The sequence below is a fragment of the Rhinoraja longicauda genome, chromosome 14, assembly GCF_053455715.1.
Source record: "Rhinoraja longicauda isolate Sanriku21f chromosome 14, sRhiLon1.1, whole genome shotgun sequence".
NCBI classification, from domain to species: domain Eukaryota; kingdom Metazoa; phylum Chordata; class Chondrichthyes; order Rajiformes; family Arhynchobatidae; genus Rhinoraja; species Rhinoraja longicauda.
In genome coordinates, this window is record NC_135966.1 from 13,921,563 (window position 1) to 13,943,914 (window position 22,352).

At 45.8% G+C, this 22,352-nt stretch overlaps 1 protein-coding gene across 1 annotated transcript in view; it reads right to left on the reverse strand.

Moving 5' to 3' along the window:
* Positions 1 to 22,352, reverse strand: part of LOC144600076 (ras-GEF domain-containing family member 1C-like) — a 161,603-nt gene that overhangs the window by 126,066 nt on the left and 13,185 nt on the right. The window lies entirely within an intron of this gene.

Here is a 22,352-nt window from a genome sequence, read left to right on the forward strand (position 1 = left end):
TCACTGGCTGATAAAACAGAGTGGATAAATATTTGGGGAATTACTTAGAAACTAAAGCAGTAATAAACATGTACAGAGCATTGTGCCTTGAGGTATAGGTGAAGACAGTGATGAAGAAAGCATGAGTGATTCCGGAAATACGTTACAGAAATAATTTAGTGGAGTCATAGATCATAGAGCGTGGCAACAGGTCCTTCGGCCCAACTTTCCTATGCTGACCAACACTCCCCATCTACACTAGTCCCCCCCCTGCCTGCGTTTGACCCATATCCCTCTAAACCTATCCAATCCATGCACCTGTCTAAATATTTCTTAAAGGTTGTGACAGTACCTGCCTCTACTATCTCATCTGCAGTTCGTTCCATATACCTACCACACTTTACATTAAAAAGTTGTCCCTCAGGTACCTATTAAATCTTTCCCCCATTACCTTAAAATGGTAGTGTAGCGACCATAGAGAGTGGTCCTGGTCGTCGAACCCTCAGATTGGCCGGCAAGGTCACGTGTGGGCGCGACCGTAGGGATTGGTCCAGAGAGCGACATCGCTGATTGGACAGCGAGGTCATGTGCGCTTTTGGCGCCCGAAAAGAGTTAGTTCAGAGACGTCTTCGAAGAAGACAGTGAGTTTTTGATGGTTGTCCGTTACCTTGTTGTTTAACCTTTGTATTCGAATATTGCTGTCGCAATAAACTTCTTCTACAACGAACAAGTTTCCGGACTCGCCATATTGGTGACCCCGACGTGATCTGGACGATCACCGACCATGAACGAACACGACGCCCCGTTGTTGGATGCTGCGCCTGGCACACCGGAGTTAAGCGCAGTAAGCGTTCACCTTCCGTCGTTTTGGACACATCAACCGCAATCTTGGTTTGTCCACACCGAAGCCCAGTTTCATTTAAGAAACATATTGGCCGACGCGACGAAGTATTACTATCTCGTCAGCGCTCTATCACCGGAGACGACCACACGCGTGATGCGGTTCATCATCAATCCTCCTGCGGAAAGCAAGTACGAGGCAATGAAGACACTGTTACAACGAACCTTCGGGTTCCATAGGCACGATCGCGCTAAAAAACTTCTGCACATACCGGATCTCGGAGATCGACTACCGTCCGTTCTCATGGCCGAGATGATGATGCTAGCCGGTGAACATACGGATTGCCTCATGTTCGAGCAGGCATTCCGAGAGAAGCTTCCCGAAGATGTCAGACTTCTGCTCACGGATTGTTCTTTTAAGGACCCCGAAGCATATGCAGAAAAAGCGGATGCGCCCATAGCGGCCAAATCGAAGGGAAGCGGTTCGATCAACAAGGTCTCGACATCAGTGACCACGCCACAGCGACATCAAGATGGCGCCGCGTCTCCCGCCAGTTCTCCAAAAGCCCGCCAAAAAGATCCGCACAAGCGCGGCTGGTGCTATTATCACCTACGATGGGGTAGAGAATCCCGCAACTACCGCTCACCTTGTACTTTTGCGGGAAATGCCTCGGCCGATCGTACATAGGGGCAGTTGCGATTGGCCAGAACCGACGCCTCTACGTCCGAGATCGATTCACGGACACAGAATTTTTGGTGGACACGGGAGCCATTGTCAGTATAGTGCCGCCGACCGACCTCGAGACCAGATCGGGTAAGACAGGTCCCACCCTCATCGCGGTTAATGGCAGCCCCATTCGCACGTTCGGTACGCGGAAGATGTCCCTTGTGTTAGGCCTCCGCACGTACGAATGGCCATTCATCGTAGCAGACGTCAGACAAGCGATCCTAGGTGCAGATTTTCTCTGGGCCTTTTCACTGGTCCCTGATGTCCGCGGTAACGGCCTCCGACCCTCCGCCAGCGAGGAGCCCGTCGCTCCGACAATCGCCTCCCCGCTCAGCGCTACTGTCCAGGCCGTTGTCGCGGCCCCTGACTCGTATGCTGAGATCCTGGCGGAGTTTCCAGAGCTGCTCATCCAACGTTTTGACGCCCTTTCGGCCAAGCATGGCATGGTCCACCACATTCGCACCGAGGGGCCTCCCGTTTTCGCTCGGGCCAGGAGACTACCCCCAGACAAACTGGTGGTGGCGCGGGCGGAATTCAGGAAAATGGAGGAAATGGGCATTGTCCGTCAGTCCGACAGCCCGTGGGCCTCGCCGTTGCATATGGTCTCCAAAGCATCTGGGGGGTGGAGACCATGTGGCGATTATCGGCGTCTCAATGCTGTCACCACGGCTGATTGCTACCCTATACCGCACCTGCAGGACTTTTCGTCTGGGCTGGAAGGGGCGGTGGTTTTCTCCAAGATCGATTTGGTGCGAGGATACCACCAAATTCCTGTGCGGCCGGAGGACATACAAAAAACTGCCATGATCACTCCGTTCGGGTTGTTCGAATGGTTGCGCATGCCTTTCGGTTTAAAGAACACGGCACAGGCTTTCCAGCGACTGATGGACCGTGTGGGTCGGGGTTTACCCTTTGTGTTTATTTATTTAGACGACATCCTGGTCGCCAGCCCCTCAGTGCAGGAACACCAGGTCCACTTGCGGACTGTGTTCCAGAGGCTCCAAGACCACGGGCTCATTATCCAACCCTCCAAGTGTCAATTCGGCCTTCCTTCTCTCGATTTTTTAGGGCACAGAATCACCCCTGCCGGCGCCACCCCTTTGCCCGCGAAGGTGGAGGCTATCCGGGCATTTCCCAGGCCCACCACAGTGAAAGGGCTGCAGGAGTTCGTAGGTATGGTTAACTTCTACCATAGGTTCGTTCCAGCAGCTGCACAGGTCATGCGCCCGCTCTTCCAGTGCCTTGCGGGTAAACCGGTAGAGTTGATATGGTCCCCGGCCGCAGTCGGCTTTTACAGCAGCTAAGGCAGCCTTGGCAGACGCCACCATGCTGGTCCACCCGAGCCCCTCCGCCCCCACGGCCCTGACGGTTGATGCGTCTGACGTGGCGGTGGGTGGGGTTTTGGAGCAGCAGGTCGGTGGCCTTTGGCAGCCTTTGCCGTTTTTCAGCCGGCAACTGAATTCGGCTGAGCTGAAGTATAGCGCATTTGACCGAGAGCTTCTGGCCCTCTATTTAGCTGTTCGTCATTTCAGGTATTTCCTTGAAAGCCGCCCATTTGTGGCCTTTACGGACCATAAACCATTAACATTTGCATTTTTCAAATTGTCTGACCCATGGTCGGTCCGCCAGCAGCGGCACCTGACTGCCATCTCCGAATTTACCACCGATGTCCGTCATGTGGCGGGTAAGCTTAATTCCGTTGCTGACGCCCTGTCTAGGCCTGCTTGTTCCCCCATTTCGGCGGTGGACTGCGAGGTGGATCCCCAGGAGCTTGCGGAAGCACAGCTTCTGGCGGATACCGCCTCGGCATACCAGTCCACCACTTCGGGGTTGAAGTTGGCTCAGTTAGCCTGCGGGTCGGAAGGCACAAAAGACTGGTGTGATGTTTCCCTTCCCCGTCCCAGGCCGGTAGTGCCGCCCTCCCTTCAGCGCCGGGTTTTCGATGCCATTCACGGACTGGCGCACCCGTCCATACGCTCCACCTCTGCGTTAGTAGCCGCTCGGTTTGTCTGGCATGGCCTGCGCAAACAGGTAGCTGGTTGGGCCCGTTCCTGCGTTCCCTGCCAGACCGCTAAAGTCCAGCGACATGTCCAGCCCCCCGTACAGGAGTTCGAGGTCCCAGCAGTTCGTTTTTTCCACATCCACGTGGATTTAGTCGGGCCCTTACCTTCCTCCCGGGGCTACACCCATCTCCTCACGGTGGTGGATCGGTTCACCCGGTGGCCAGAGGCTTTCCCATTGTCTGATATCTCGGCAGCCTCTTGTGCCAGGACTTTGGCCCTCCATTGGGTAGCACGTTTCGGGGTCAATAGACAATAGACAATAGACAATAGGTGCAGGAGTAGGCCATTCAGCCCTTCGAGCCAGCACCGCCATTCAATGCGATCATGGCTGATCACTCTCAATCAGTACCCCATTCCTGCCTTCTCCCCATACCCCCTCACTCCGCTATCCTTAAGAGCTCTATCCAGCTCTCTCTTGAAAGCATCCAACGAACTGGCCTCCACTGCCTTCTGAGGCAGAGAATTCCACACCTTCACCACCCTCTGACTGAAAAAGTTCTTCCTCATCTCCGTTCTAAATGGCCTACCCCTTATTCTTAAACTGTGGCCCCTTGTTCTGGACTCCCCCAACATTGGGAACATGTTATCTGCCTCTAATGTGTCCAATCCCCTAATTATCTTATATGTTTCAATAAGATCCCCCCTCATCCTTCTAAATTCCAGTGTATACAAGCCCAATCGCTCCAGCCTTTCAACATACGACAGTCCCGCCATTCCGGGAATTAACCTAGTGAACCTACGCTGCACGCCCTCCATAGCAAGAATATCCTTCCTCAAATTTGGAGACCAAAACTGCACACAGTACTCCAGGTGCGGTCTCACTAGGGCCCGGTACAACTGTAGAAGGACCTCTTTGCTCCTATACTCAACTCCTCTTGTTACGAAGGCCAACATTCCATTGGCTTTCTTCACTGCCTGCTGTACCTGCATGCTTCCTTTCATTGACTGATGCACTAGGACACCCAGATCTCGTTGAACTCCCCCTCCTCCTAACTTGACACCATTCAGATAATAATCTGCCTTTCTATTCTTACTTCCAAAGTGAATAACCTCACACTTATCTACATTAAACTGCATCTGCCATGTATCCGCCCACTCACACAACCTGTCCAAGTCACCCTGCAGCATTATTGCATCTTCCTCACAATTCACACTACCCCCCAACTTAGTATCATCTGCAAATTTGCTAATGGTACTTTTAATCCCTTCGTCTAAGTCATTAATGTATATCGTAAATAGCTGGGGTCCCAGCACCGAACCTTGCGGTACCCCACTGGTCACTGCCTGCCATTCCGAAAGGGACCCATTTATCCCCACTCTTTGCTTTCTGTCTGTCAACCAATTTTCTATCCATGTCAGTACCCTACCCCCAATACCATGTGCCCTAATTTTGCCCACTAATCTCCTATGTGGGACCTTGTCGAAGGCTTTCTGAAAGTCGAGGTACACCACATCCACTGACTCTCCCTTGTCAATTTTCCTAGTTACATCCTCAAAAAATTCCAGTAGATTTGTCAAGCATGATTTCCCCTTCGTAAATCCATGCTGACTCGGAATGATCCCGTTACTGCTACTCAAATGCCCAGCAATTTCGTCTTTTATAATTGACTCCAGCATCTTCCCCACCACTGATGTCAGACTAACTGGTCTATAATTACCCGTTTTCTCTCTCCCTCCTCTCTCTCTCTCTCTCTCCCGGCAGTTATTACCACTGACAGGGGGCCGCAGTTCACTTCGTCCCTCTGGGCCGCAAGCAGAGCTGTACGGTTCCAAGTTACAACCCACTACTGCATACCACCCCCAGGCAAATGGACTTGTAGAGAGGTTCCACCGTCAACTTAAAGCGTCCCTCAGTGCGAGGCTTGAAGGCCCGGACTGGGTGGACCAACTCCCCTGGGTCCTTCTGGGCATCCGGACTGCTCCTAAGCATGATCTCGGTGCTTCGTCCGCGGAGCTAGTATATGGCTCGCCACTCAGAATACCCGGGGATTTGCTTCCGGACCCCCCCGACCAGCTGCCTCCAGTCCCATCAGTCTTAGCTTCGCTCCAGGCACGGGTGGGTTCCCTGGCCCCAGTTCCGACTTCACGTCATGGGTGTCCCATGGTACACGAACCACTTTCCCTGAAGGACTGTGAGTTTGTATTTTTGCGAAAGGATGCCCATCGTGCCCCGTTGCAGAAGGTCTACGAAGGGCCGTTCCGGGTTTTGCGTAAGGGGACGGCTACCTTCACCTTAGACGTGGGCGGCAGGAGTGAGCTCGTCTCGGTGTCCAGGCTGAAACCTGCACACTTGGATCCGGACCAACCAGTCCTGGTCGGCCAACCACCTAGGAGAGGCCGGCCTCCAGCAGTCCCGATCAGTCCAGAACCCCCCGCTCAGGCTGTTCCACCAAGCACGGAATCCCAGGCTCCTGTGGTTCAGGCTGCTCCTCTCCTTACTCGTTCTGGTCGCAAAATCCGGCTCCCTACTAGGTTCCGTACCTCGGGTTCTGGGGGGGGTCATGTAGCGACCATAGAGAGTGGTCCTGGTCGTCGAACCCTCGGATTGGCCGGCAAGGTCACGTGTGGGCGCGACCGTAGGGATTGGTCCAGAGAGCGACATCGCTGATTGGACAGCGAGGTCATGTGCGCTTTTGGCGCCCGAAAAGAGTTAGTTCAGAGACGTCTTCGAAGAAGACAGTGAGTTTTTGATGGTTGTCCGTTACCTTGTTGTTTAACCTTTGTATTCGAATATTGCTGTCGCAATAAACTTCTTCTACGACGAATAAGTTTCCGGACTCGCCATAGTAGCATGTATATAATAAATTAAACTCTCAGAGTACAGGAGTTCAAATCCCACTAGGGGAGCTTTGGAATCTAAATTCAATTAATGATATACATCTGATTTTTAAAAAAAACTAGTTTCATGAAACCACTGGACTGTAAGTTTCTTCAGTTAGATACTGAACTAATAAGATTTGGTTAGATTCAGTTATATCAACAACTAGAGAGCGGTCCTGAGCTACAATCTACCTCATTGGAGACCCTTGGACTATCTTTAATCGGACTTTACTTGACTTCATCTTGCACTAAACATTATTCCCTTTATCATGTATCTGTACACTGTGGATGGCTCGATTGTAATTAATTATTGTCTTTTCACTGACTAGATAGCACGCAACAAAAGCTTTTCACTGTACCTCGGTACACGTGACAATAAACTAAACTTCAACTAAAAAAGACAGTGCTGTTTTGTACAAGTCTGCACCAAGATATAACATAAGTGATTATTCGTCTCGACCCGAAACGTCACCCATTCCTTCTCTCCAGAGATGATGCCTGTCCCGCTGAGTTACTTCAGCATTTTGTGTCTATCTTCAATTTAAACCAGCATCTGCAGTTCTTTCCTGCATGTAATACAAGTGATCTCAGTGACATACATTGCCTGCCCCTCCAAATCCAGAACGTGCAAACAAAGGATAAGCTCTTACTGTTATGCACAGCTGGAGGACCATGATCTTACCAAAAATAGTAGATAGATATTCAGAGTGGTATGGCTGGTAGAACTGCTGCTTCACAATTCAGTGACCGGGATTCAGTCCTGACATCAGGTGATGTCTCTGTACAGTTTGCATGTTCTCCCTGTAACAGTGCGAGTTTCCTTTGGATACTCTGATTACCTCCTACGTTGCTAAAACATGCAGTCTGTCTGGTGGGTTAATTGGGAATTGTAAATTGCCCCTGATCCATAAGTGTGTAGAAACTGGGAATTGCTGATGGGACTGTAGGGAGAATAACTTTGTTTTACAAAATTAAAACAGTGCAGAAGCTATCAATCGGCAGAAGTTAAAATAAAAACAAAACATCAAACTTCTATCAAAGTGCAAACTTGTAAGGAATTGTAGGCTTTGCTAAGTCCGATGCTTGATGCACTGGCACCAAACAATTCCCTTGCAACCAGCAGGAGATGCAACACCTGTCCCCATACCTCCTCCCTCGACTCCGTCCAAAAACCCCGACAGTCCTTTTGGGTGAGCCAGAAGTTCACTTGCACCTCCTCCAACGTCATCTATTGCATTCGCTGTCTAAGTGTGGACTCCTATACATTGGCGAGAACGAGCGCAGACTGGGCAATCGTTCGCAGAACACCTTCACTCAGTCTGCCTGATCTCCCGATTGCTAAACACTTTAATTCCCCCTCCATTTCCATACTGACCTTTCTATCCAGGGCCTCCTCTACAGTCAGATTGAGGCCAAATGCAAAATGGAGGAACAGCACCTCATATTTTGCTTGGGTTCACTGTCCTCCTGATTAAGTTTACTGTTTGTATGCCTCATTGTCACCTTCCCCATAGCCAACACTGAACCATTCTACATTTCCTTGATCAACATCTGGTTTGATCTGTCCTTTTCACACCTGACATGCTCTTAGTACCTTTCCATATCTCTAGCTTCCCTCTCCCCTGATCTTCAGTTTGAAAAAGGGTCTTGATCTGAAACGTCACCCATTCCTTCTCTTTCCAGAGATGCTGCCTGTCCCGCTGAGTTACTCCTGCACATTGTGTCTATCTTTGGTGTAAACCAGCATCTGCAGTTCCTTTCTACACATTTATTCCGCTCCACTTCAAAAGTCCTTCATGGCTGACATGCTTCGGGATTTATGGTTTGGGAAGCTGGCATCTGATGAAGAAGCTCTGCTTGGGTTCTTGCCTTTGTATCAGTGACCCCATTGTCTTTTTACACTGATGACAGTTCAAGAACTGTTTTGTAAACACTTTCTGAGCACCAGCTGAGAAATATACAGTACTTAAAGTCCTCAGTTAAGAAAAGCCGACAATATTGTTTCTGAGAAGTGTGAAGAAGGGTCTCGACCCGAAGCGTCGCCCATTCTTTCTCTCCAGAGATGCTGCCTGTCCTGCTGAATTACTCCAGCTTTTTGTGTCTATCTTCGGTTTAAACCAGCATCTGCAGTTCCTTCCTATACAATATTGTTTAAAGATCTAAATGTAGTCCATACATTTGACTTTCTTTCAGCTGAAGCAGATCATTAAATGCTTTCATTCCTCACTTCCAGCAACATATATTAACTCTGGTAACCTCGGTTGACAAAACAAATGTGTTGAAAGTAGGACAGAAATAAATGTCTTATGTAATACATCAGTAGCCTGTCACTGACAAATATATTAAATGAGAAGCCTTCAGACTGACCTCCTTTGCTGATGGTATTTCATTTTCAAGTGCATTGGTTGCAAAGAAAAGTGACATCCAGGGCCGGTCCTTTTGAAGAATAAGGATAGGTTAATTTTAGCTGAAAAGTCTCTCCCATGAACCTTGTACCTTATCTTATGTAGGAAGTGTTCCCAATGCCCTCTATTTTATATTGGTTAATGACTCTTGTGGAATAAGAGAATAAGGCTACAAGCATTGTGCTTTTTAAGATCATGAGAGAGGAAGAAATTCTCAGCTCCGTGTTGCAAGGATATGTTTTAATACATCGATTTTTAAAAACAAATTAGTTCCTGGGGAATGATGCTTGATGCTGTAGAGGGAAATGAAGCTGGAAGATATTTATTTTCCTTACTCATAATATGTTTCAGTCTCAAGTCCAGGATGTCAGCTGAGTATTTGACATGTCGATTTATTCTCATGAGTACCTGCATTGCCTTAGAGAATTTTAACTAAATTATTGCTCATTGAGGCAAAACAGAGTAGCTAATGCCTCTATTCTTTGAATATAGCAGAAACTGATCCATGTTCTAAATGCTTTGTGCACTTCATGCTAAGTCTAATCAAAGTACACTGTGTGTGTCCATTTATCTCAGGGAAAATAAAAATTATGCTGATTTTCCTTGTTTAATAGTATTATAAATTTGAAAGCAATCATTTAACTCTGCCAACCAGCACCTCATTCAACAATGGTCCTCAATTGTGGAGGTAACAACAGAACTTTGTTTCGTTTAGTGATACTGCACAGAAACAGGCTCTTCAGTCCAGAGTCCATGCCGACCATCAATCACCCATTCATACAGGTTCTATGTTATCCCACTTTCCCATCCACTCCCTACACACTAACGGCAATTTACAGAGGCCAATTAATCTACAAACCCATATGTCTTTGGGATGTGAGAGGAAACATGAGGACCAGGAGGAAACCCATGTGATCACAGAGAGAACTTGCAAACTTCACACAGACAGACAGCACCCGAGGTTAGGATCGAAGCCGGATCTCGGGAGCTGCGAGCCAGCGGCTCTACTAACTGTGCCACTGTGCCAACATTAAGTCTTGAACCCCCGGTGAAATCTAAGATCCTGTGCCAGATTTAAATGGCCAAGATGCAAGAGGCAATTTCCTCAGAATAGTACATGGGTTTCCCAGCAATGTATAACCAGCTATTGGTTTCCAGGGAAGATCCATCAATGGATCTGAGTACATCTGTCCTCTCACAAATCCATCATTAGGGCGACACAGTGGCACGGCGATAGGGTTGCTGCCTTACAGCGCCAGAGATCTAGGTTCAATCCTGAATATGGGTGCTGTCTGTAAGGAGTTTGTACATTCACCCTGTGACCACGTGGGTTTTCTCCGGGTACTCTGGTTTCTTCCCATGCTGCAAGGACACACATGTTTGTAGGTTAATTGGCTTCGGTAAAATTGTAAATTATCCTAGCGTGTACGATAGTGCCAGTGCACGACGTGATCGGTGGTCGGCATGGACGGTGGGCCAAAGGGCCTGTTTCTGCGCTGTATCTCTAAAGTCTGAAGTCAAGATCTGGACTCACAATACATTAGTCGAGGAGGTAGTTTAGTTTAAATGTCGAAACAATCAACAGGCGCAGCCAGAAAATTTGTCCCATAGTGCCTGGCATGTGGCACAGTGTGCAACAATACAAATATTATAAACAGCTCTGTTAACAGATTTTTCCAGAAGTGTTAGTTACAAATCAGCCAAGGGCTCTCCCAATCATATTTGTAGGAAAGAACTGCAGATGCAGGTTTAAATCGAAGATAGACACAAAATGTTGGAGTAACTCAGCAGGACAGGCAGCATCTCCGGAGCGAAGGAATGGGTGACATTTTGGGTCGAGACCCTTCTTCAAACTCTCCCAATCATACCCTAGATTGCTGCTCTGTAGCTTCCACTTATACCTTCATAGCAGGTTATTAGTGCTGAGAAGGAGATTGGCATTTTAAATACTGAGGTATTTTGATGCTTTATAACGTGTAGCCTACTGGTAAACTGGTAACATATTGGTATGGGCAGTATTCACTACAACATTGCTACAATAGTGAAAGAGTGAATGTGCAGAGGATGTTTTCACTAGTGGGCGAGTCTAGGACCAGAGGCCATAGGTTCAGAATAAAAGCATGTACCCTCAGAAAGGGGATGGGGAGGCATTTCTTTAGTCAGAGGCAGGTGAATCTGTGGAATTAATTGCCACAAGCTGCTGTGGAGGCCGTCAATGGATACTTTTAAGGTGGAGATGCTTGATTAGTACAGGTGTCAGGGGTTATGGGCAAAGGCAGGAGAATGGGGTTGAGAGGGAAAGATAGATCAGCCATGATTGAATGGCGGAGTAGACTTGATGGGCTGAATGCGTAATGCTGCTTCTAGAACGAATGGCCGAATTCTGCTCCTAAAACATATGAGCTTATGAACACAGCATTTTTTCTGCTAGGTTTACTGAGAAATCGACAAGGGAAATCAACCACAATCTTTTTGACAACCGCTGTGAACATTTCCTTGACCATGTCGAGCTGCTGCTGCTTATTACTGCTTCAGACAACCAAGACCGGAGGAGAAACCAAGAGACAAACCAGCATTGCCGTTCTACTCCTTGCCCATCGTGCTTCACAGTTGCGTCGGTTTCCCTGTCCTTCACCTACTGCCTGTTGCCATGGCGCTGTTCTTTTAATAGCTCCTGCCAAGATCGCCTGCAAGGGGGGGGAATCCGGAGAGCTGTTGCTCTCCCGAGCACATCGTAGCAGCATCCTCACACACACAACGGAGCATTTCATTCAATTAAATTGACTGCTAAAATGAAAATTAGAGCTTTTTGTCCGGCTACATTTGCCAGGACGCTCCATAGTTTATCAGCTGCTATTTGTTTGACAATACCCATGATCATGAGGAGTGCCTTTCGTATCTGCTGTTATAAAATCATTTCTGCCTCTGGGCCTTGTTGTAATATATAAGACAAGGGGGATGTTGTGATATTGCTGGGACTACTTTTTCTTTTTCTTTTTAACCTTTTCTGCTCGGGCACGCTTCATTCCCTCCCTAGGCGAAACACCAAGCCGCTGCCACCATGTTGTTCTTCGTGGTCCGGTACCTGTTGTACCTTTGTTGTGACTCTGGACGGACCACGAGTGCACATGTTTAAGATGTTATCATGGTGGAGCTTGTACTCCAGGCTGTTTATTCCAAGGCCGCCTGGATCCAGAGTGACCGCCTAATCACACCAATCACTTATATACACAGGCATACAAAGTAGTCCTTGGATACACAAAGTAGTCCCAGCAATATCACAACATCCCCCTTGTCTTATATATTACAACAGGCCTCGATAAGTGCACTGGCTGTGTTTTGTTCAATCTTTCACCTCACCATGTGCTCCCTTGTTGAGCGGTAGGATTACTCAGATTAGGCTCAGAGGATGCCGGGTTTGTTATAATGGTTTTAACAGAACACAGTCAAAAATCCCCCAGTCAAGCATCCTCTGGGCACTTAAGTCAAGGAAAAAGCTGAGCTTAATTGCTTGGTTATCAGGAACCAATCAAAAAAAAAAGAAAAAAACTAGTCATCCCTACTTGCCTAATTATTCCAGCGTACTTTCTAACATTTTCTCTCACACAACAGTGCAGAAGATTGTGTGTGTATTAACCATCAAAGAATACACCACAGCCAACTCGACTAATCCACAATTCTCTTATTAACGGGTGACACATGGCATTCTCAATCAGGGCCAACAGTAATCTTCTGATTGACATTCAGTCCTAATTCTACCGGAACAGCTTGGTCAGGGATTTTGAACACAGCCTTGATCTGGATAGAAAATTGAACGTCACGAGAGATGTGAGTAACTCTCTTTGACATCAATCCAGAACGCAACCAGTTACAGCGCCAGGTGCCTCTTACAGAAGAGTGACCTATCAGAACGTGAGTGCTGCCGTCCAACTAATTTCAGCTGCATCTTTAATGACTTACTTTCCATCACAATGTCATATAGAATGGCGCTGTTCACTGACGTTCTGGCGGCACCTCATTCCATTCACATCTTATCCTCTAATAAAGTTATCTTGTGCCAGCCCCCACAGCAAAACCTGAAAAGCATCCAAGCTTGGGCTGGCAAGCGATGACAATCGCTTCTATTTAGATGTACCTTTCTTATGAGAAAAAAAACCTTCCGCGCATTTCAAGAGTATTGCAGAACTAAAGGAGCAGATATTAAAACTAGTGGGGAAAAGCTATGTTAAAGAGGTGGATTTTGAAGATTTTCAAGAACACGTTTAGGGAGCCCTAGTTGATGGGAGATATTGATGCTCTGGTCAGGAGGAAGGAGGCATACATCAGTTTTAAGCAGTGGGGGGGGGGGGGGGGGTCAAGCAAATCTCTTGGCATGTAGAAGAAGTGTAAGAGTGCACCTAAGAAGGAAATCAGGAGAGCAAAAGGAAGGCATGAGATGGATCTGACAGGCAAAGTAAAGGAAAATCCCAAGAGAACCTACAGGTATATTAAGAGGGAAAGGGTGGCCAGGGAGAGAATAGGTCACCTTAAAAAATTCAGCATGGCCATCTATGTGTGGAGCTATAGGAGACGGGTGAGTTTTAAAAAATGAATATTGCTCCTCCGGTTTCACTGTGGGGAAGATCTGTAAGGAATTGAGACAAATGAATTGTCAAGTCTTGCACCAATTACCAAAGAGGAGGTGCTGGTGTTCTTAGTGCATTAAGGTGGATTAATCTTCAGGGTCTGAGCAAGTGCAATCTTGGACCTTGTGGCAAGCTAGGGAAGTGATGGTAGATGATAGACACAAAATGCCGGGGTAACTCAGCGGGTCAGGCAGCATCTCGGGGGGAAATGATTGTAGAGGGCCTTGCAGAGATACTTGCTTCATGTTTAGCCACAGGTGAAGATCCACAAGACTGGAGGATGGCTAATGTTGAACCGTTATTTAAGAAGGGCAGCAAGGAGATGCCAAGGAACTACAGGCCAGTGGGCCTGACATCAGTAGTCGGTTAGTTACAAATGACGATTCGGAGGGGCAGAATCTACAATTGTTTAGTTTAGTTTAGTTTAGAGATACAGTGCTCTAGTCCCTGGACAGAGTGGACTGAGTGGCCTGTTTCCGTGCTCTATAACCATATCGTGGTTCCAGCACGCTACCTGAGATGGAACAGGACAAAGCCTGGTGAGTAATAGGTGGATACGGGCGAGGGTGTATCTACCTATCACTGGCCAGGCTTTGTCCTCCTCTTCTCCTCCTCCTCTCTTCCAGTTTTCACCTCTCCCCCCCCCTCCACTATCAGTCTGAAGAAGGATCCCGACCCAACCCGCCCCGACTAGGCTGCAAAACGGCAGATTGAATTTAACTTGGACACCAAGGACATTACCTATCCATGTTTTCGAGAATTGTTGCCTCACCCGCTGTGTTACTCTCTCACTTTGTGTCTTTTTTTGTAAATCGGCATCTGCAGTTCCTTGATTCTCGTCTATGCTCTGTCTCTCAATTCATCAGAAGGACTGCCGGTCAGATCTACCTCTGACATCTGAAGAGTAGGCAGAGGACAGCCAACAATTCATTAGAGCTATCAGCTAAAGGTATTGGGCCAACCCACACCAATTAATTGTGCCGAAGCCATGATTCTGAATCCATTAGTTTAAGTATGTCAATCAATGCTTTGAGATTAAAGCAATGTAATCCTTTACTATATATGGACTCGACACACCTTACATTAGGTGCAACATAGCAAATGCCTCTGCTTCCAGAACCACGCCTTGTGAATTATTTAACTGCAGTAGGCAGTGACATAAATACCAGTGAAAAAAGTTCACCCAGAGCTTTGTCAATCTGTGGAATTCTCTGCCACAGAAGGCAGTGTAGGCCAATTCACTGGATGTATTCAAGAGAGAGTTAGATTTAGCTCTTGGGGCTAAGGGAATTCAAGGGATATGGGGAAAAAGCCGGAACGGGGTACTGTTTTTGGATAGGAAAAAAACTGCAGATGCTGGTTAAAATCGAAGATACACATCTCCCTTGTCGGCGGGTTTGATAATCAAGTCGGGGTTGCTACAGAGTCAGTGGACGGCTGTGCGTTCAGGAGGGGAGAGGTTAGTCAGGGGAGTGGAAAATTTGAGGCGGTTGAGGTCCCGCCAGCAGTTGGAAATGAAAAGGTCTAATGAAGGTAGATGGCCATCCGGGGGAGTCCAAGAGGGGGGGGGGGGGGGTCCGTTGAAGATGAGAGAAGGGGGTCATCACTGGGTGGTGAGGACTTCCCATGGAAAAAGGCCCGGCGGAGGCGAAGGAAGAAGAGCTCAACATTGTGGCGGGCCTGGAACTCGTTGAGGTGGGGGCGGAGGGGAACAAAGGTGAGGCCTCTATTGAGGACTGGATGATTTTGGATGATCAGCCATGATCATATTGAATGGCGGTGCTGGCTCGAAGGGCCGAATGGCCTACTCCTGCACCTATTTTCTATGTCTATGTCTAAGTATACTACGTGCTACCATTTATATACTAAAACTCTCGTTTGTTTGTTCCTGAACTACAGCCAAAATGGTACACGGTAGCATGACAATTTTAGGCCCACCTTACTCACTGTCGTCCCTTTGGTGCTAATGGAAGGAGTTTCATTGAAATCGGTGTTATATTTTTAAAGTTATTCACATTTTAAAGTTTAAATCTATCTCCTAGGGAGGGGGGGAAGAGGATAAGCGGGGTTGAGGGGAATGGAATGGGGCGGAGGGGAAGGGGGGAGCGGAAGAGGGGTGGGGAAGGGGGAGGGTGGAGGGGAGGAGGGAGGGAGAAGGAGAGAGAGAGGCGGGGAGGTGGGGGAGGAGAGGTGGGGGGGAGGTAGGGGAGGGGAGGGGGAAGGGGAGGGGGGAAAGGGGGAGGAGGAAAAGGGGGATCAGGGAGGGAGGGAGGGGGAGAGGAGAGGGTGCTGCACCAATGCAGGAGAGGTTTGGGCCCAACGGGTCCATTTGGTCTAGTCCCTTTTAACAAGGCACAAACCTATTATATTCATCATAAACATACATTTCTAAAAAGGCTGACTTTCCTAATAAGATGAACATTTTGAAACAGTATGTGTCAACTTTTAAACTTAAATAATGTTTTCATAACCAATATTTGCAGTAATATTTCATGGTGTAACAGAAAGAATTGAAACTTGACTTTTATCAGAAAGTTGTACCCACTTTCATCAGAAAAATAAAATGGATACCAAAATTGGTGGTGCAGTATACAGTGAATATAACAACAGGATTAAAAGTGAAAAACTGGGCTGCTTCAGGTGAGAGGAGAAACGTTTAAAGGTCACAAGGTCACTAGTGATTAGGCCATTCAGCCCATCAAGTTTACTCCGCCAACATGAAAGAGATAGGTGTAATATTAACATAAAAAATAATATGAATGGAAAAAGTCATCTTATTAATATGACCTAATGTGAAGACTTAAGATACATGACACAGAAATCCTTTACATATTCCACTTCCTCTGTAATTTAAATGAGAGTTTTGTCTGGCACCAATTTTGCCTCCAGATTCCAAATACTATGTTAGAATAAGTGTCAGACAAGTGAATTGGAAGCTCGCAAATAACCCACAAACTAAAGGTCCTTTTTATGTTGAGCATTTCACAACTACAAGATAAGCACCACAAGCCCACTGCTTCAATGCAATTGATGTTATTTCAGTCACAAAAAACACCCTGTTCTACAGCACAAATAAAAGAACAAGAGCAGATTATAGTCAATTAGAATTAAAATAACTGCATCTAAAATACCTTTGAAATTGCAAAACAGCTTTAAATTAGATACTCTGGAGGTTTAAAATAACGAAACGCTTTGAAGCTGAGTGCTTCTTAGGCATACAAATATATACCACAAATTGAATAAACCAAATTACGTACTGAAATAAAGTACAAATGAAAAAGCAGAAAGATGATAAATCTTATGTACGTATTTTGTGGATGCAAAATAGACCAAGCTCGGGTTTTGCTTTTCAAATCACTGTCAATAATACTATTTCATCAATTATGCGCTGAACGTCCTGTAATCTGAAAATGAGACACAGTTAATAAGAATCTTTGAAGAATCTGCAGAAGCAAGCATTAATTACAACCACCAACACTAAATAATCCTTTTAGTCTTCACACGGCATAAATTTAAAAAGCAATTATACATATTAAATGTAATAAAATTTCTATCTTGATAAGCATCAATAAACTGGATATGAATATTTTCTTGAAGCGCATTAACATTCCAAAGACAAAATGCAATTGGCGGCAAAATGCAATTGATCATATTTTATGTGGAAAAAATACTGAGAACAAATTTTAAATGAACTTGACTAAGTATGAAGGTTATTTCTAATAAATAATCTATTACTTTGCTCCAAACGTGTCCAATTTTTACACTAATTAAAACATCATGGGGATATAAACTTGACACAGCCATAATGCCAGTGGTGAGGGGGCGATAATCGGGATAAAGTTAATTGCTCTAAAAAGTATGGGTTGATAAAATAAATTAGTGTAGATTTGTGCAACGCAAATTGATTTGGACATTGCAGTGCACCGATAATCTCTTTGGTTAGGGAAAGGACACAAAGTGCTGGAGTAACTCAGCGGGTCAGGCAGCATCTATGGAAAACGTAGATAAGTGATGTTTCAGGTTAGGACCATTCTTCAGGCTGATTGCAGGGGGAGAGGGAAGAAAGCTGGAAGGGAGAGGCAGGACAAAGTGTGGCAGATAATAACTGGACACAGCTCAGTGTCTGGATGTGTAAATTTGATTGATGATCAGGACTAATATATAGGATTGAGTTGGGAAATCATGGCATTGTTTTTAAAGCCTGGCCTGGACAGACAGGTTTTAAGTAGCAACAAACCCAATTTTTGTTTAGCAATGTTACATGGGACTACTTGCAAAAAAATCTGCTAATTGTCGTCCACTGAGTGACCCAATGAGAGTGTGTAACAGGAAGTGTGATTCAGTGGAGTGGAAATGAAGAGAAGGATGAAGGATAAGTATGGGACTTACTTTAAGGGGATCTCTATCTGAGATGCTGCCTGTCCCGCTAAGTTACTCCAGCATTTTGTCTCTACCTGGTGCTGATCTGGGAAAACGTGGTAGCCTTGGAAAGGTGCACCAATTTTCTTTTGCAGAATACATTGCACCAACAGTCTCACAAGTAGAACCAAGTGAAATGTGACATAGTTTGCGCCTGGCTTAGAAATCATGTTGAACACTCAAGCAAGTCATAGGTTATGAGGAGAAGGCAGGAGAATGAGGTTAGGAGGGAGAGATAGATCAGTCATTATTGAATGGCAGAGTTGGCTTGATGGGCTGAATGGCCTAATTCTACTCCTATCACTTATGATCTTATGGTCTTATAATCTCATGAAGTCAGATGCCAGGGAGCACTCGATCAAATTTCTAGACTGAAATGAAAGGACCCAGAAATTAGAAATTTCATGTTTTGCTCTGAAGTCAGTTTCTAATTAATTGTAGAAACTGCAGATGCTGGTTTACAAAAGAAGACAGAGAGTGCAGGAGTAACTCAGCGGGTCAGGCAGCATCTCAAGAGAACATGGATAGATGACCTTTCGGGTCAGGACCCTTCTTCGGACTGAAGAAGTGCCCCGACCCGAAACATCACCTCTCCATGTTCTCTTTGAAATGCTGCCAGACCTGCCAAAGTACTCCTGCACTCTGTGTTTTCTCCAATTAATTGTGCTTAACGCAACCAACAGAGTTCTGTAATGTGTCTTTAAGCAGAAAGATGCTGCTCTGTCTGTATGAAAATATTGTGCTTCTATTTGGAGAGGAGATTGATTTCATGTGGCATGCAGTGCAGAGCAACCTAACATTGTCAGCTATTCGTTCTGCACCAATTGCTTATAGATTCAGCATATATGTAGTTTTAAGTGTGCTGCCTGCAAATAAACCATAATCTCTTTGCCTCAATGCATTTGTGAAGAATTGCAAATTGGCAATGAGGATAGTGGTTTTGCTTGTTGAAAGAACTGATGACGCTCGCTTGGCAAGATTTAATTGAATTTGCAACACCAAACTTGAATATTTTTCAATGTTTTCTTATGCACGTAATCTTGTTCATCGAATTCCCTTGCAAGTATCATTGAATGTGTAACACAGAAAGCCATAATACCAAGCGGCAGAGTCATTGATCTATCCATAAGACCATAAGACATAGGAGCAGAATTAGGCCATTCAGCCCATCGTCATGTCCGCCATTCAATCATGGTTGATCTATTTTTCCCTCTCAACCCCAATCTCCTGTCTTTTCCCTGAAACCTTTGACGCCTTTACTTATCAAGAATCACCAAACAATTGCACTTACTAACCTAGATAGAAACATAGAAAATAGATGCAGGAGGAGGCCATTCGGCCCTTCGAAACAGCATCACCATTCATTGTGATCATGTGTTACTTTAGAATAGAAATGGGATAACATGGCTGCCCCAACTGGCTACATGGGAGCTTAGTATGGGAATGAGCTGGGGAACTATCTAGCTCAAATCAAATGAATGTTCATATTTTATCAACAAAAATGTATTTTATAGTGTGGAGGTGAAACATGTTTTTTGAAACCATAATAAACATTACTCCTGACAGAGATTGGACCCAAAATAGATGAAGTGCTGACAAATCTTGCAGAATGTGTTTAAAAATGTGCAAACACAGGAGCATAATTTTAATTTAAACCCATTAGAAAGCAACAAGGTTGGGACAAGGAGCCAAAATGTGGCTATGATCATTAATGAACATTATTTCTTGTTTTTTAAATTTTCCTCTTGGCAGTTCTATGGATAGTGCCTATGTACTATCTATACGTGGGCTGTCAATGAACAAATTTAGTCAAAGCTGTTGATATAACAAGACTTATTATTTGAACTTGGATAAAAAAATTACTGTGTCAATGAAATGGTATCCAATAATCTGCAAACATTTCATCCACTAGATGTAACTGATAGAGCTGCAGGCAGCCGTCCGACAGCCAAACCAAAGTCTAAGCCTATGAAACCAAGTCTAAAGCAAACTGGTGAAACTATTTCAGTCAGCTGATATTAATTGATTAGCATCATTCACCTCAGCCTTGCAGCTGAGAACAAATGAGCATTTCGGTTGCCAAAAGAAGTGGATATTTCATCAGACTGCAGTTCCAGGTCTAATACTGACCTGTGTAAAAGGAACGGGTTGCACCTAAACTGGAGGGGGACCAACATCGTAACTAATGCTACATGGGAGGGTTTAAATTAGTTTGGCAGAGGGGTGGGATCCCGTGCAGGACAGAGGCACGTGAGAGGTTAGAAGTTGGTATGGAGGATGGTGAGGGAAAGTTTAGTGGCCAGAATAGGCAGGTGAAAGGCGGAGAGCGAGGAAGGAGGGTTGGTTTAACTGCACGTATTTTAATGCAAGGGGCCTGACAGGTTAGGTAGATGAGCTTAGGGCATGGATAAGTACAAGCGACTGGGATGTTGTAGCCATGACTGAAACCTGGTTAAGGGAGGGCCAGGACTGGCAGCTCAATGTTCCGGGGTACAGGAGCTTCAGGAGAGACAGGGGTGAGGGGAAAAAGAGGAGGGGGTTTGCATTGTTGGTTAAGGAGGATGTCACGGCTGTGTTCAGAGGTGACATTATGGATGGTTCGTCTCGTGAGGCTATATGGGTGGAGCTGAGAAACAAGGAAGAGATGTAGACACAAAATGGGGAGAAGGCAGGCACAGGTTACTGATTGTGGATGATCAGCCATGATCACAATGAATGGCGGTGCTGGCTCGAAGGGCCAAATGGCCTCCTCCTGCACCTATTTTCTATGTTTCTATGTTTCTAGGTGCATTGTTCCTTGAAGGTCGAGTCGCAGGTAGATAAGGTGGTCAAAAAGCTTTTGGCACTTTGGCCTTCATCAGTCTGAGTACTGAGTATAGAAGTTGGGAGGTCATGTTGCAGTTGTATAAGACGTTGGTGAGGTTGCATTTAGAATATTGTGTTCAGTTCTGGGCAACATGTTATGGGAAGATATTGTCATGCTTGAAAAGGTTCATAAAAGATTTAGGAGGATGTTGCCAGGACTAGAGGGTGTGAGCTATAGGGAGAAGTTGAGTAGGCTGGGTCTCTATTCCATGGAGTGCAGGAGGATAAAGGGTGATCTTATAGAGGTGTATCAGATCATGAGAAGAATAGATCGGGTAGATGCACAGGCTTTTGCCCAGAGTAGGGGAATCGAGGGCCAGAGGACATAGGTTCAAGGTGAAGGGGAAAAGATTTAATAGGAATCTGAGGGGTAACTTTTTCACACAAAGAGTGGAGGGTGTATGGAACAAGCTGCCGGAGGGTAGAGCTGAGGCTGGGACAATCCCATCGTTTAAGAAACAGTTAGACAGGTACATGAATAGGACATGTTTGAAGGGATATGGAACAAGCGCAGGGAAGTGGGACTAGTGTAGCTGGGATATTGTTGGCCGGTGTGGGTGAGTTGGACCGAAGGGCTGTTTCCACACTGTATCACTCTACAACAAGGAACAATCACGAATTCAGTGATAATTCAAGTGGACAACAGAATGAAAGATCTTTGTAGCTCATTAGGACAAAGGAACTGGGATGGTCCAGTACTAAGCTATATGCAATAATAGACTTTCAAGTAAAATTTTGATTAAAAATAAGTCAAAGATCTTGAGTACACTAAGCTTATTATTCGAACTCGGATAGAAATGAATAACATTGCAAACCCATCAATAATAACCTGGGAAATTAATAGCTGAACAACTCGTTCTATTGACAAAAAGTACTATCCAACTGAGCACCTACCTCTTGTGATATTTTGGAGATATTGGAGAAATTAGAGTGCACAGTACAACACAATGTACACCTCCCACATTTTAAAAAGCCACAAAGGCAGGGCGGGTTTAAAGGGGAAGCACAAAACAAGGTTCTGGAAGAATTCAGAGGGTCAGGCAGCATCCGTGAGGGAAATGGACCGTGTCAGGTCAGGACTCGTATTTCGACCAAACCCGGGTCTCCGGCGCTGCAAGCGCTGTAAGGCAGAAACTCTACCACTACACCACTGTGCCGCCACAATGTGTGTGTGCGTGTGCGTGTGTGTGTGTGTGTGTGTGTGTGTGTGTGTGTGTGTGTGTGTGTGAATATGTGGGCTGGCTGGGAATGGCTGGCTGGGACAATTCAAAGTTGATTGTGAGAAGGGAAACACATGAGATTGCAGTTCCTTAAATATTGAGCAAACACAATGTATTAGATAAACTCAGCAGGTCAGGCAGCATCTGAAAAAGGGTGCCTGTCCATTCCCTCCACACTTGATACCTGCTAAGTTCCTCCAGGATTTTTTTGGCTCAAGATTCCAGCATCTGCAGTCTCGTTTATCTCCATGCAAGATCATGGCTTAAGTAAGCAGGGATATTTTTTTTATTGCTATGAACACAGAAATAAATCATCTAATTTGGGAGGAGGTATTTAGGAAATTACATAAGCATGTGTGGTTGAAGTGAAGTAAATAAACACCTTGGTT